Below are 11,986 nucleotides of genomic sequence, written 5' to 3' on the forward strand. Positions count from 1 at the left end.
GCTTATGTGACGGTCCTGGTCAATACTTTCCATAACCGACTTTTTCAAAGATAGGTCGACTAGAGCGAGGTGCATATCTGTCTCTTATACACATCTAGATGTGTATAAGAGACAGTGTCTACCCTCCACTGTTGTTAAGTACATCACATTATTATGTGATTAAATTAGCTTCCGATCATGCAACCAGCTTATAACATTTCTGCGGTGAAATAATTATCAAATAATTTCTACAATTTCACACAAAAAAACCAAAAATTAATAACGCCGTGCATTTGCGTGACACATATACATGCATAAATATAGCTGTTGTGCACAAATATGTAGATATGTATGAGCGCCTGAGAACTGTGCATTTATTTCGCATTCGTTAAGTAGATGTCAGCGATTTTTCTTGTTCTATTTCCATCTTTTTTTCTTATTTATTTATAATTATTTATGTTTTTTTTTTTTTTGAATTTCGCGCCAAACAACGCTCATTGAGTTGCATTTCGATGTTTCGTTGTGTACACACACAACGGCACGGCTTCATATGCATATATATTTATACGCATTTTTGGCACACAATTCGAATTAAAAATAATTGCAGAGCTCGCTCATAAATTCGTTAGGCGATAAATATGAAAAGCGGAACAACAATATCAACAACAACCACAATGGCAAAACTAACCGCAACAGTGGTCACAGCGCACAGTGACAAGCACAGCGCTAGTAAAATATAAATACATATACATGCCACACATTACAGTTAAAACTATAACGACAATTAACAACCATCACACAACAACCACACTAGCGCATAGATCGTTCGCGACGAAAAGGTGAACGCATCCTTAAAAGGTGCGCCGCCACAATAGTCGCTCATCTATTCGCTCATAATATGTTGCATTGCAGGCACTTGTTGTAGTTTGCGTTTTTTGCTGATTGTCGAAAATCGCAGATGATAAATATATTTATTTATGTCATCCCTATGTTCAACGGCAACACCAACAACAGCAATAGCAACACAAGTGCATTTCAATTTGAATTAATGTCGTACGAAATTACTCAATATTCGAGCAATTGAGGTGAGCACTTAATCACACGGTGGACAACTTTGTATTCACACACACTCACGTACACACTTACCTGGTATGCATTTGAATTGAGGTGTATTTGTCTGATTGTTTGCTGATGTATTGATGCTCATTCATTTATTAAAAATATATGTGATATGCTAAATACACAGCTTAGCTACAAAAAACCATGAAATTGCCAATGCAAACCATCCGCAATCTGRGGAATATTGAAATATTGTATTCGCTGACTTCGTGCGCTTACATTTGCTAACAGCTGAGAGATTTCGATGTAGTTGTGAGGAGTATATATTTGTGTGTATAATAATTATGTTTTATTAACAGTTGCTTCGAAAAACTTAAAATAAGCGAGATAGRCTATGTTTGGTGCAGAGTTACGTACATATAATACTCGTATATCAAAAGGTTACGAGTGACAAGTTCAATAATTGCACGCTTCAAAGTGAGTTGCTGCAAATAGGTTAGAAGTAACAATTTAAGGGTAGAGCTCAAATTTTATATCTGGGGTTACAGATGGGCGTTCCAAAAATAGAAAACGTTTCCCTAATGATATTACTATTTTCTCAAATATCTCATAATTATTTAMATGACACTCGACCAGGAAATTAACAGCTACGCATTTATAACGTCATTATTGATAGAAGGTAACAGACATAAACATGTTCTCTTTTAAGAAAAATTTATATATATCCCATTATTAGTTCAATATGAGGAAATGTTGTTTGGTTCTAACAACACGCCTGCTTGATAGAGCTCAAAAAAGAATAAAATCAGACTAAATATACGTTATTGAATGCGATAAAATCGAACATACTTTGCAACCAACACCTACCGGCAATGTCCTCGGGTGCTAGGTTTCATATGACATTGGTGTAGTAGGTTTAARCTTTTTAGCAAGTGTAGCCTTTTCGAGYGCCTTCTACCAGACAACACCATAGAATATTATTGGATTGATTACATTTTTGTAGAGTTATAACACCACCTTTGGTGAGAGTCACAACCCAAGTCGCTATAAACTTCGAAGATACTGTTCAGATCGGATAGCAGTAGCTATGCTGCCCTTCAAACTTGTTGTTGAAAATCAATATTAATACTAGCTTATACCCTTTTATGTTACATCTTAATATTTCCTTGTCCGCCCTTATTACTATCGAAGCAGAGAAAGATAATTCTGCTGACTAAGGGTTATGATCTGGAGCGTGTTCGTGGCCGGAGGCCTAATGCCGCACGGCCTCGAACTGCCACCCTTTCTTGATTTGTCGGTGTTGTGATGTGTCGATGTTTTGATTTGTCGGTATTTTGATTTAGCTCCATATTTAAATTTTGCGGCTACTTTGAAGTGTCGGTATTTTAAACTTCGGTATTTTAAGTGTATCCCATTGAGTTCAAATGTCGATGGCTCGTTCGAGTATTTCGACTGGTAGCTTAGAATCAATCGGGATTATTCGCATAGACTTTAGACTCATCCCCATGGGAAAAAGTCTAACAGAATAATATGACACTATCGACCGGTGCGTGAAATTATCTGCTCACCGAAGTGTTCTCTCAGTAAATCCACTGACTGATGCGAGTCGCGGCGTCCTGTTGAAACCAAATGTCGCCGAGATCACGAGCTTCAATTTCAGGCATCAAATTGTCGGTTATCATGGCGCGATAATGGTAGATATTGAGTGGTGCCATTAAGGAAAATCATCGATTCACAATTTCGAAATTAATTTTTACGATTTCCTAAAGTACATTTTTAGTTTTCATTTATGCCTACCAGAATTCCAAACAAAAGATATTTGTATACTTCAAGATTATTATAAATTATTAAATTAATCACATTAAAATCAAATCATTTTAGCCGTAGTTCAGTGCTCCTCCGCTGTGATTTTATATGCCATAACCATAAAGATGAATTAATACCAATTAAGATAAATTATAGGTGCTTCAGCTTATGGTCAGCTGTTTGAAAAATTTTCAAACACTCTAAAAAATTTCTCAAAATTATTTTTATATGAGTAATAATAAACTCAAAAGCCTAGGAAATTAGGCAGCCTTGAAAATAATCTGTGGCAATCTACAAATGTTTGCGGCTTTTATTTTACAAAACTGATTTTATTTTTGTTTTGCTTTTCTCTTTATGTGAAACGAGACATTGTTGTGCATAAACTGAGCGCCCACACTTGAACTACCCGCAGCAATGTTTTTGTTTTTTGTTTTTATTGTTGTTTTACACAATATATGTTAATTTTTAGCGCGTGACAACATCCTCGGCAGGTGGCTAAACTCACACACGCGCACATACATGTACTTATGTGTGTATATGTATGTATGTATAGTGTATGCGTTGMAAATAAGTGCAAAAGCTAATTGTTGCAAGTTACAAAGTGCCATTAATTCCTGAAACATAAATATTTACTTTGGTGCAGGAATATACATATGTATATATATATGTATATATATGTATATGCATACGAGTATGAGTATATGTACGAATGTGGTATTTTGTAGTAATTTTTAATTTGCTCACGAATTTATCAAACATACATACATAATTATTTCCTTTGCTCAGAGCTTGTTTTGCATCCCATACAACTTTTTTTTATTGACGTCATAAAAATGCAATAATAAACTACACTTATTCGATTCCTTTTGCTTAGGAGAGGGTTTTGCTCTCAAAACTAGCGGAGTATAATTCTCTTGTCAACAAATTGACTTTGACTTTGTACATACAAGTATATGTATGTGTATATATGCAAAATATAATTGACTACTGAAATTTAGTACACCGTTACTCACTAAACCGTTGCAATTATGCAATTAATTTTGACCATTAAATATTTTATTGCATAAATGTATGCGCTAGCGTCTCGGTTTTATTAATCTAATTATTCCGCTTTTAAATCTGCACACCCACTGCGCTAGAGTTTTTCATGTATTTATAGATAATCGACCACCTGTTGTTTTTGGGAATATTCATTTTATAACCACTTATTCATCTTCTCAAAAACCGTCAAAACTTAAGACATGACTCAGTCCAGCCATAAGAGTGCCAAAATCCAAAATTATATCCAAGCAATAACAATAAGTCAATTTCTCAAATAATTTTATTTTATTGAAATAATAAATAATATATTCGATATGAAGTAGGTAATAATAGATTTGTCTTAAAATATTTTTTTTTAGAATTTAGTTAAATTTAATTCATCTAAATATACATTGTGAAAACACTTTTCATAAACACTTTTTGTGTAGACCTTCAGCTCCTTCAGCGAATTTAGGCTTTCGATCGATTGAAAATGGTTTTGCACGGAGCGGCTACCTCAGTTTGCGGAATACGGTTGTGCATTTTTGGTTTTAAGTTCTGTCGTAATCGTGTCTCGATGCGAAACAAATTCAGCTTTATTGAGACAATTCAAACCCAAAAGCATTCGAACGCACCATCGAGAGATGTCGAGATCTCTTGCCATCTATCTAACACTTGCCTGTCGATTTTTAAACACCCAAATTTTTATATTATTTTCACATATGGAAGAGGTCGAAAGTCGTCCGGAACGAGGCATGCCTTCAACGATCTCGACCGTCTTTGAAGGCTTTGTACCACTCGTTTGCTTTTGTTTTGGATAACACTGAATCCCAGTAAACCTTTTCAAACATTCGCAGCATTTAATTACAATTTGCGGGTGCTTTTTATCTCAACGCATATTTCCACAACCTTGGCCTCTAAATAAAAAAAAAAACAAAAAAAATTCTAATAATTGCTAGGCTATTTTGGAGTTTTTTTCACTATAGTCAACAGACTTCCAGACACACTGGCAGTAGTAGTATAGAGAAAATTATTCGTAACCTCGACGTTCAAAAAAACTTAACTTATCTACACATTTGTTTTCAATACTTAACGGACCAAAGGAACCAGCCCTGAGGGACGTAAAAAGCTTCCTGAATATGAATGATGCAAATACCTCTTGGCCATGAGTTTATCAGAGCACTAAAACTTAAATTTTAACTCTTCAGTTCTTCTCTACTTGTTCTTCACATGACAATTACAAGGTTTCTATCCAGTTTTCTTATGACAGTTGAGAAACGCTTGAAAACTTATAAGATTCGGGTATACACCCTATTAGAAGACATTTCGGTTTCAATAAAACCATCTAATTCTACACAGACCAAAAATGCTAAAGTGCAGACTGAATATTCAGGATCAATACTCGGTGATTGAGATAAAATATTTCTGGCTTGTGATAAACTACTTGGAAAAGATTTTTATTGCCAAATATGGTTTTGAGGTTGATAAAATTGACTTATAGAGTTCTTATAAGGAGTTTCCTCATAAATCGTAAAAGGTCAATAATATGTATAATTTATGAGGTGAGTTAAAGTTTCTTCGATACTTATTACATATAATATTATTGGAATCTTAATTTTCTTTGTTATGTAAAAATGTAAAATGAAAGTTTTCAGTCAAAAATAAATGAGTGATCATTTTCTTGTTATATCCGTTAAGTAAGCTCATCCATAAAATTTGTTTACCCTGGTATAGGGTAGCACGCCTTTCTAGTTCTTCTGAAAGAATTAAAAGAAATTAAAGAGTTCACTTAGTAAATGTTTATTATGCTCATCAAATTCTCCCTTTGAAAGCACAGGTCGGTGTTTCAGAATACATATTCGACGAAAAAGTGAATGAAAAACTCTTCGTTGTATTGTCTTAATCAACTCTTGGTGCCGTTCCTGAAGCGAATAAGTAAATTTGGTGTGTAAGCAGCTATTGGAACACAAAGCTGATGTGCTGAACACAATGGTCGCGACAGACTGCAGCTGCACGACAGTGAACTGAAAATGGCGTTATGGACCATCTACATGAACATTTGTGAGAAGGCAGCAACATAACAATGACCGGCATGACCATTTTGCATGTACACAATTTCGTTGTGGCCATACTAATACCTTGCACTTCAATGAAATTTTAATATTTTGTTCTAAGTGAAATTTTTTAAGCAAAAAATAAGTAAATAGGTAAATTTATTTGTTTTAAATTATCAATTGTTATTATAAATGACGTAACAGAGCTATGTTATGCTTTTATTTGTAAAATAACGTCAGGTTTGTTAGATGTTTGAATAATTTTACATTTTACATATTAGTGGCATCACCACTCTTCCTCATCTCTCTATTGTCAACGCTGCTGTCGTTGGCAAATATAAGAAAATATTGAAGTTGGCGAGAACGACAACTGTCGGTCTGCAGTCGTGTAGTCGTGCAGCTGTCAAAATAACTCTGTCAATAAGAACGTGTGTATTTTAATATTTGACAGATGTCATTTGCAGTCTGTCGCGAGCATTGTGTTCAGCACATCACAATTTTTTTTTTTTGTTCAAACTTCACACGCATGGTAAAATGCGCCGTGCCAAACTAAAATGTACACCGATCCCGAGTACACACAAATTGGAATTCTAATGTATAAAAAGTCGTACAATCTGCCAGGAGATCAAATATGACCCGGATTGTTCCATTAAAACGGCGCGCTTAAACCGTGTCGATGAAAAAAAGTGCATATACATATTTAAATATGTAAATATTTAAAAACATATTTTTGGTGCTGAAAAATTATTTGACCAACAAATAAACTGTATACATTTCGTTTTGTTGTAAAGTTTTGTTTTCGGTTTCAGCTATTAAAAACTTTTTGCAAACTTATTTGCTTTTTGCAGGTTTAGATCGTTTCAGTGGTGAAGCCTTAAGCGTTGGCACCAGACTATGCAGTCGAATGATATTTGTCTTGGAAAATACACTTTTCTAACGCAATTTAAAAATGGAAAAGCGCAATAACAATGTCAATGCTCATAAATGTTCATATCGATTTTTGTTTCAAGTAAACAAAGTGTCAACAACTTAATATACAAGCACTTTTCTACAAAAACACAATAGCTAAAATATAAGTATATACATATATACATATGTACATGAATATTTTTAAAACACTAATATCAGCTAATAATATGAACTTTTTCGCGCTTACAGCCATACACACAAAAATATACAAAAGTCTCCGAAATCGCTATATTTATCAACGGGCTTGATTTGACAGATTTTCCTATTTTTAAACACGAAATTCACTCATCAACCTGCTAGCGTAAAAAAACAGCATTTTGTTTTATTTTCATTCTTTTGCGCTCTCCAAATTCCATCTTTGATGTCTATGCCGATTATACCCACCTTAAAATGCATATATTTCTGAAAATTCAACAATTTCTGTAGAAAATAGAAGTTAATAATTCATTAAATAGAAATTTTACTTGTTTTTTCTTTCACTTTTGTCTTCTTCGAAAATTATATCTTCAATTTTCACTTAATAGAAAATAAAACTTCTTAATTCTGTGTAGGGTATATGTAAATTTATAGCTATAAATAAATTAAGTTTCTTCACTTGAGTATCAGTAAAAGTCTCGTTTGCGCTTGTTTCCAATTTTTCTTAATAGCCATACATGACCTATCCAACAAAGCATAGCTGTGAGTTTAAAAATAGGTTTAGGTTCTTAGATATATGGAAACTAATCCCTGAAATATGTAGTTCTTAAGATATGAGTGCGCCCTTGTTCATGACTGACGCTAAAGAGCAGGAAGTGGCGGAATAGAACTCTTGATTTTTAGAGCATATTTGTACATATATATATATTAACTTATATTTTGCGGTATACTCATATAACAATTAACTTGAATTTATTTTTCAATAAGTGCTAAAACCTTAGTGGATTTACAAGAAATTATTTTAAGTATGAAAGATAGAAGTAGGTATCGGAGAACCAACAAACAATATAAACGAAAAAGTAAAAAAGTATATGACCTCGGTTTGTCGATTTCTGTTGTTCAATAGGTTGCCTTTTATGTTTTATGATTAGAGAACAAAAACAAATTTTAATTAGCGAAAATCGCGTTATTGTTCTTCAAAATATTCTCCCATAAGATCTATACACTTTCACTTGCGTTTGAACCAATTTTAGAAGCACTTTTGAGTTATTTCCTTTTGAACATATCAACCGCCAGGTCAGGTATCGAAAAATGTTGACCTCTTAGTTTATTTTTTTGTACGGGAATAAAAAGAAGTAATTCGGTGCCATGCCTGGACTTTAAGGTAGATTAGTCATCAAATAGTTTTGGATGCTCAAAACTGCAGTTGTTTCAGTCGATGTGTGATGAAGACCCGTCCTTGGCGTTTGGTTTTCCTGATTTCTTGAAAGACAACTGGCAAAATGATGGTTGTAAATATCTCAGAATTTATTGCTTTCCGTTGTTATTGTGATATGGTTGCGATATATCTAGTTGTTCCAAAAAAACAGAGCGCCATTTGCTTGGACGTGCCTCGTGTGCGAACAACTTTTGATAATCACCTTTGGGCTCTTATGTGTAAACCCACGATTTCATAGACATGTTTCGAAGCATATCGACAAGTTTTTTTTTTGAGCGATCGACGGGAAACGCATCTTTAGGGATCCAACGTGAAATTTTTTTATTTTTAAATTTTCATGCTATAATGAATGTAAGATGATTCCATTAATGCTTTTGGACGGCCTACACGAAAGTAATCTACGTCGACATCAACGGAATATTTTTCAAAAATACCTTATAATATGTTTATTAAAATATAAATTATAATCATTGCCTTATTCTCATTTATTTTTGAGCAAGTGTTGGCTTTCTAACGGTCAATCGTCGCTGATGGCATTGTTCCATATTGCTTAATAAATTGAACTTTTGGAAACATATGACGTTGATATTAAATTTCTAAATCGCGATGAACTGAATAATAATTAATATAACTCGAGATGGTATGAGAAATCTTTATAGGGGTGGCAATCGAATTTGGCCATGACCTATCGGCCGATATCAAGCAACATAACATATTTCTGATATTCTTAAGTGACAGTGAAAAAATGATGAAAATGAGGTACAGCAACGCCTATTTCCTATATAAGACAATTCGAAATTCCATCTAATTCTTTCAAGTTCCGTATACAAATAAAACAGTAATTAATGCAACGGGATACAACATTACACGAATAATGCCTTTTAAGTGTGCCATCCTATGACTAAACATTTTTCAAAACGAACCTAAACTACACAAGTCCCTAAGGGACCGAATATGAGGACCCCAGTTCTTATTGTGAACTTTTTACCGAAAATATCGCTAGGTGTGTGAGAAATTTAATTGAAATTTAGGGCTATTCGTTTCCTGACAATATGTCTATGTATCTAAAATGGGTTTAATGGGGTCAGTATTTCTCTTAGTAGTACTTTATAGTCATAAATATTTTCGAAATTCCGGTTGACTTTACATACACAGGGTTTGTCCAGAAAGTAATAGGATTGAGTCGATTTAAACAAATTTATTGAACCTCTCGTTGCAATTTTTTAAAAACTTTCAAAATAGCTGCCAGCGCGATTTTCAAGCATTGAAGGCATTCTCCGGAAGAGCCTTGAGAGCCGAGGTGGATCCCCTCTGCCATCTCAAAATGCTTACCTTTCATCGTCCTTTTCAAACAAGGAAAAAAAATTTTAAATAGTAAAAACTGATCTTTGGAGATTACCAGCCATAGATACGTCTATAAAGAAGAATCTCCAAAGGTTTTGAAAAAGACAGTTGCAGGAAAAATAATTAAATAAAAATTAATTATCAAATATAACAAATAAAATATATATTCTTTCATTTCTAGGCTAGAATACCCCCTATAGTTTTAGTAATATTGGTTTTTAGACTAATATGGAACTATTATATATATCTAGTATTGACAGTGGCACGATTAGGGAGTATTACAGATTACTCAGATTTCAATGTGTCATTTCTAATAATTCAGGAGGTGTGTCACCAAAAAGTCTGACGGCAGATTACGGCAAAAAGCGTTATGATAATCATACTCTGCGTCATTATCAATTGATAAGACTTCGCAAAAGTTTTGGTGTCAACCCACACACTTTGCATACATTTTACAGGTATGAAATAATAAAAAAAAACTCATCAATGCCCAAATTTGGAGTTGGTTACTGTTAAGCAAAAAAATATTGATATGAATATAAATTTAAAATACTGCTAATTAAAATATTTAAGGTGCGTTTAAATGCTCGTCTGTTTCGTCTGTTATTTACGTCACCGAATGGGTTAATGCTGAAACATTTGCAACTGCCTGCACAAATTCCTCTTCTACAAACATACATACATCGGTATGTATGTGCGAAGGAACGCATGTGTGTGCTGGCGCTGCCGCTGCCCACAATATTCCATCCAATCCATTTATGGGATGAAGCAATTGGATGCCAACGTTGCCACTTAAATATACTCAAAAAATGCCCAACATAAACAAGCGATGAAGATGTTTCCTGCCAACAACAAAAAAATTGCAACTATTTTTTAAGCAAAAATAAAGGAAAATACGAAATAAATACAAATGCCCAGAGTACAAATACAACAACAACAGCAAAATAGCCACTCTCGTCGCCATTAGGGGGTCGCGAACGGGGTGACGCACTCATGAGTGCGCGGGTGCATATAGGGCCAAAATATTGTATACAAAGCGAAATTTTCAACAACAACAAAAGCAAATACAACGAAATTTAAAAACAAATACAACAATAGAGAAATATTTTTATAAAAATATTTTCCGCAGCCACAACAGTAACGGCGTCGTTGCACTTGTCACAGTGTTGGACTGGCGTCGCGCCTTGGTATTGGTGTGTGTTCTGGCCGTTTGGTGTGGTGGTGTTGTTGCCACAATGTTTGGAATACGGTTGGCACCTTTTCTATTTTCAAAAATTAATTGCCGATTTTGAGCGGCCTCCGCAGCGCCAACTTTTCGGCCCACTCACTCGTGCTGCTATGCCGACAAGTCGGTGTTCGGCACGAGATCGGAGCAAAATCACTTGTGCGCTCGTCGTTGCGCGCTGGCGGGTGTTGGTGGGGGGCGTTGAATGTACAGCGCACAGTTATATTTGTCTTTGTATTGGAATGTTTTTACTTATCAACGGCAACATGTAACGGCTGGCAGTCCATTTATGTTTTGATCGAATGAAAAATGCTGAAAACTCGAAAACTCGGAGGCAAAGCTCATATGCATATGGATGCGGGCGTGTGTGTGTGCATTTATATGTATGTTCCTGCTTCGAAGTATGAGGAATCTTTAAATATTTGTGTATTTCGGTGCGCATCCACCGCTCTTCTTCCGCAAAATTATTTCGAAAAATCGCTCAGCGAAAAGCGCCTATGCGCTAGCGTCTGTGCATGTTTTCTATACGGATAGCACCCCACACCCATAACAGCACACCTACGGCATTTTCGTACAGCCCACAAGTGTTTGTTAGTATGTGTATTTACGGTGCGCATGTGTGCGTGCCTGTACAAGTGGAATTTCTTTTGTCTGTGTGCGATTTTGAAAAATGAAAATTTCATTTGGTTTTGATTCTTGTAGACAGTATAAATATTAGTGGTGGCATGTCCAGTAGTCACTCGCAGTTCTACGGTGAAAGTGTAGGTTTGTCTCTTCATTTCATTATTTAATTAGAAAGGTTGGTGTCACCATTTGAAATAATATTCATATTATAAAAAGTGAAATGTGTGAAAAACATTTAGGATTATTTGAAAAAACAGCTTAAACAATAAAGCTGTTTGGTGTTTGATTTGCAGGATTTTTAAGTTTTGTGAAAAATTTTATTTGAAAAAAGTTTTTTTGTTGGAAAGATGTTTTTAGTTTGTATACTTGTTATTAGTTAAAATGTACTTTCACTCTAGCAAAATGTGTTCTGAGTAAAAATATTATCTTGAAAATTGATTTTTTTTAAATTTTTTGAAAATGTATTATGTACTATTAGAAAATATACAAATTTTTTAATTTTTTTATGTGTCGGAAACTAGTTAAAATTGTTTATAGCAACAATAAAAAAAG

General features: G+C 34.3%; 1 protein-coding gene across 1 annotated transcript in view; it reads left to right on the top strand.

Annotated features, from left to right (window-relative positions):
• Positions 1–11,513: 11,513 nt before the first annotated feature.
• LOC108967643 (actin-3, muscle-specific) overlaps positions 11,514–11,986 on the top strand; it is a 3,079-nt gene continuing 2,606 nt past the window's right edge. Inside the window, exon 1 of the mRNA XM_018931196.1 lies at positions 11,514–11,609. The gene's annotated coding sequence lies outside the window, so the exon portion shown is untranslated. The remainder of the gene's footprint in view (positions 11,610–11,986) is intronic.

This window comes from Bactrocera latifrons, unplaced genomic scaffold (assembly GCF_001853355.1).
Source record: "Bactrocera latifrons isolate USDA-ARS-PBARC rearing strain unplaced genomic scaffold, ASM185335v1 scaffold_193, whole genome shotgun sequence".
NCBI classification, from domain to species: Eukaryota; Metazoa; Arthropoda; class Insecta; order Diptera; family Tephritidae; genus Bactrocera; species Bactrocera latifrons.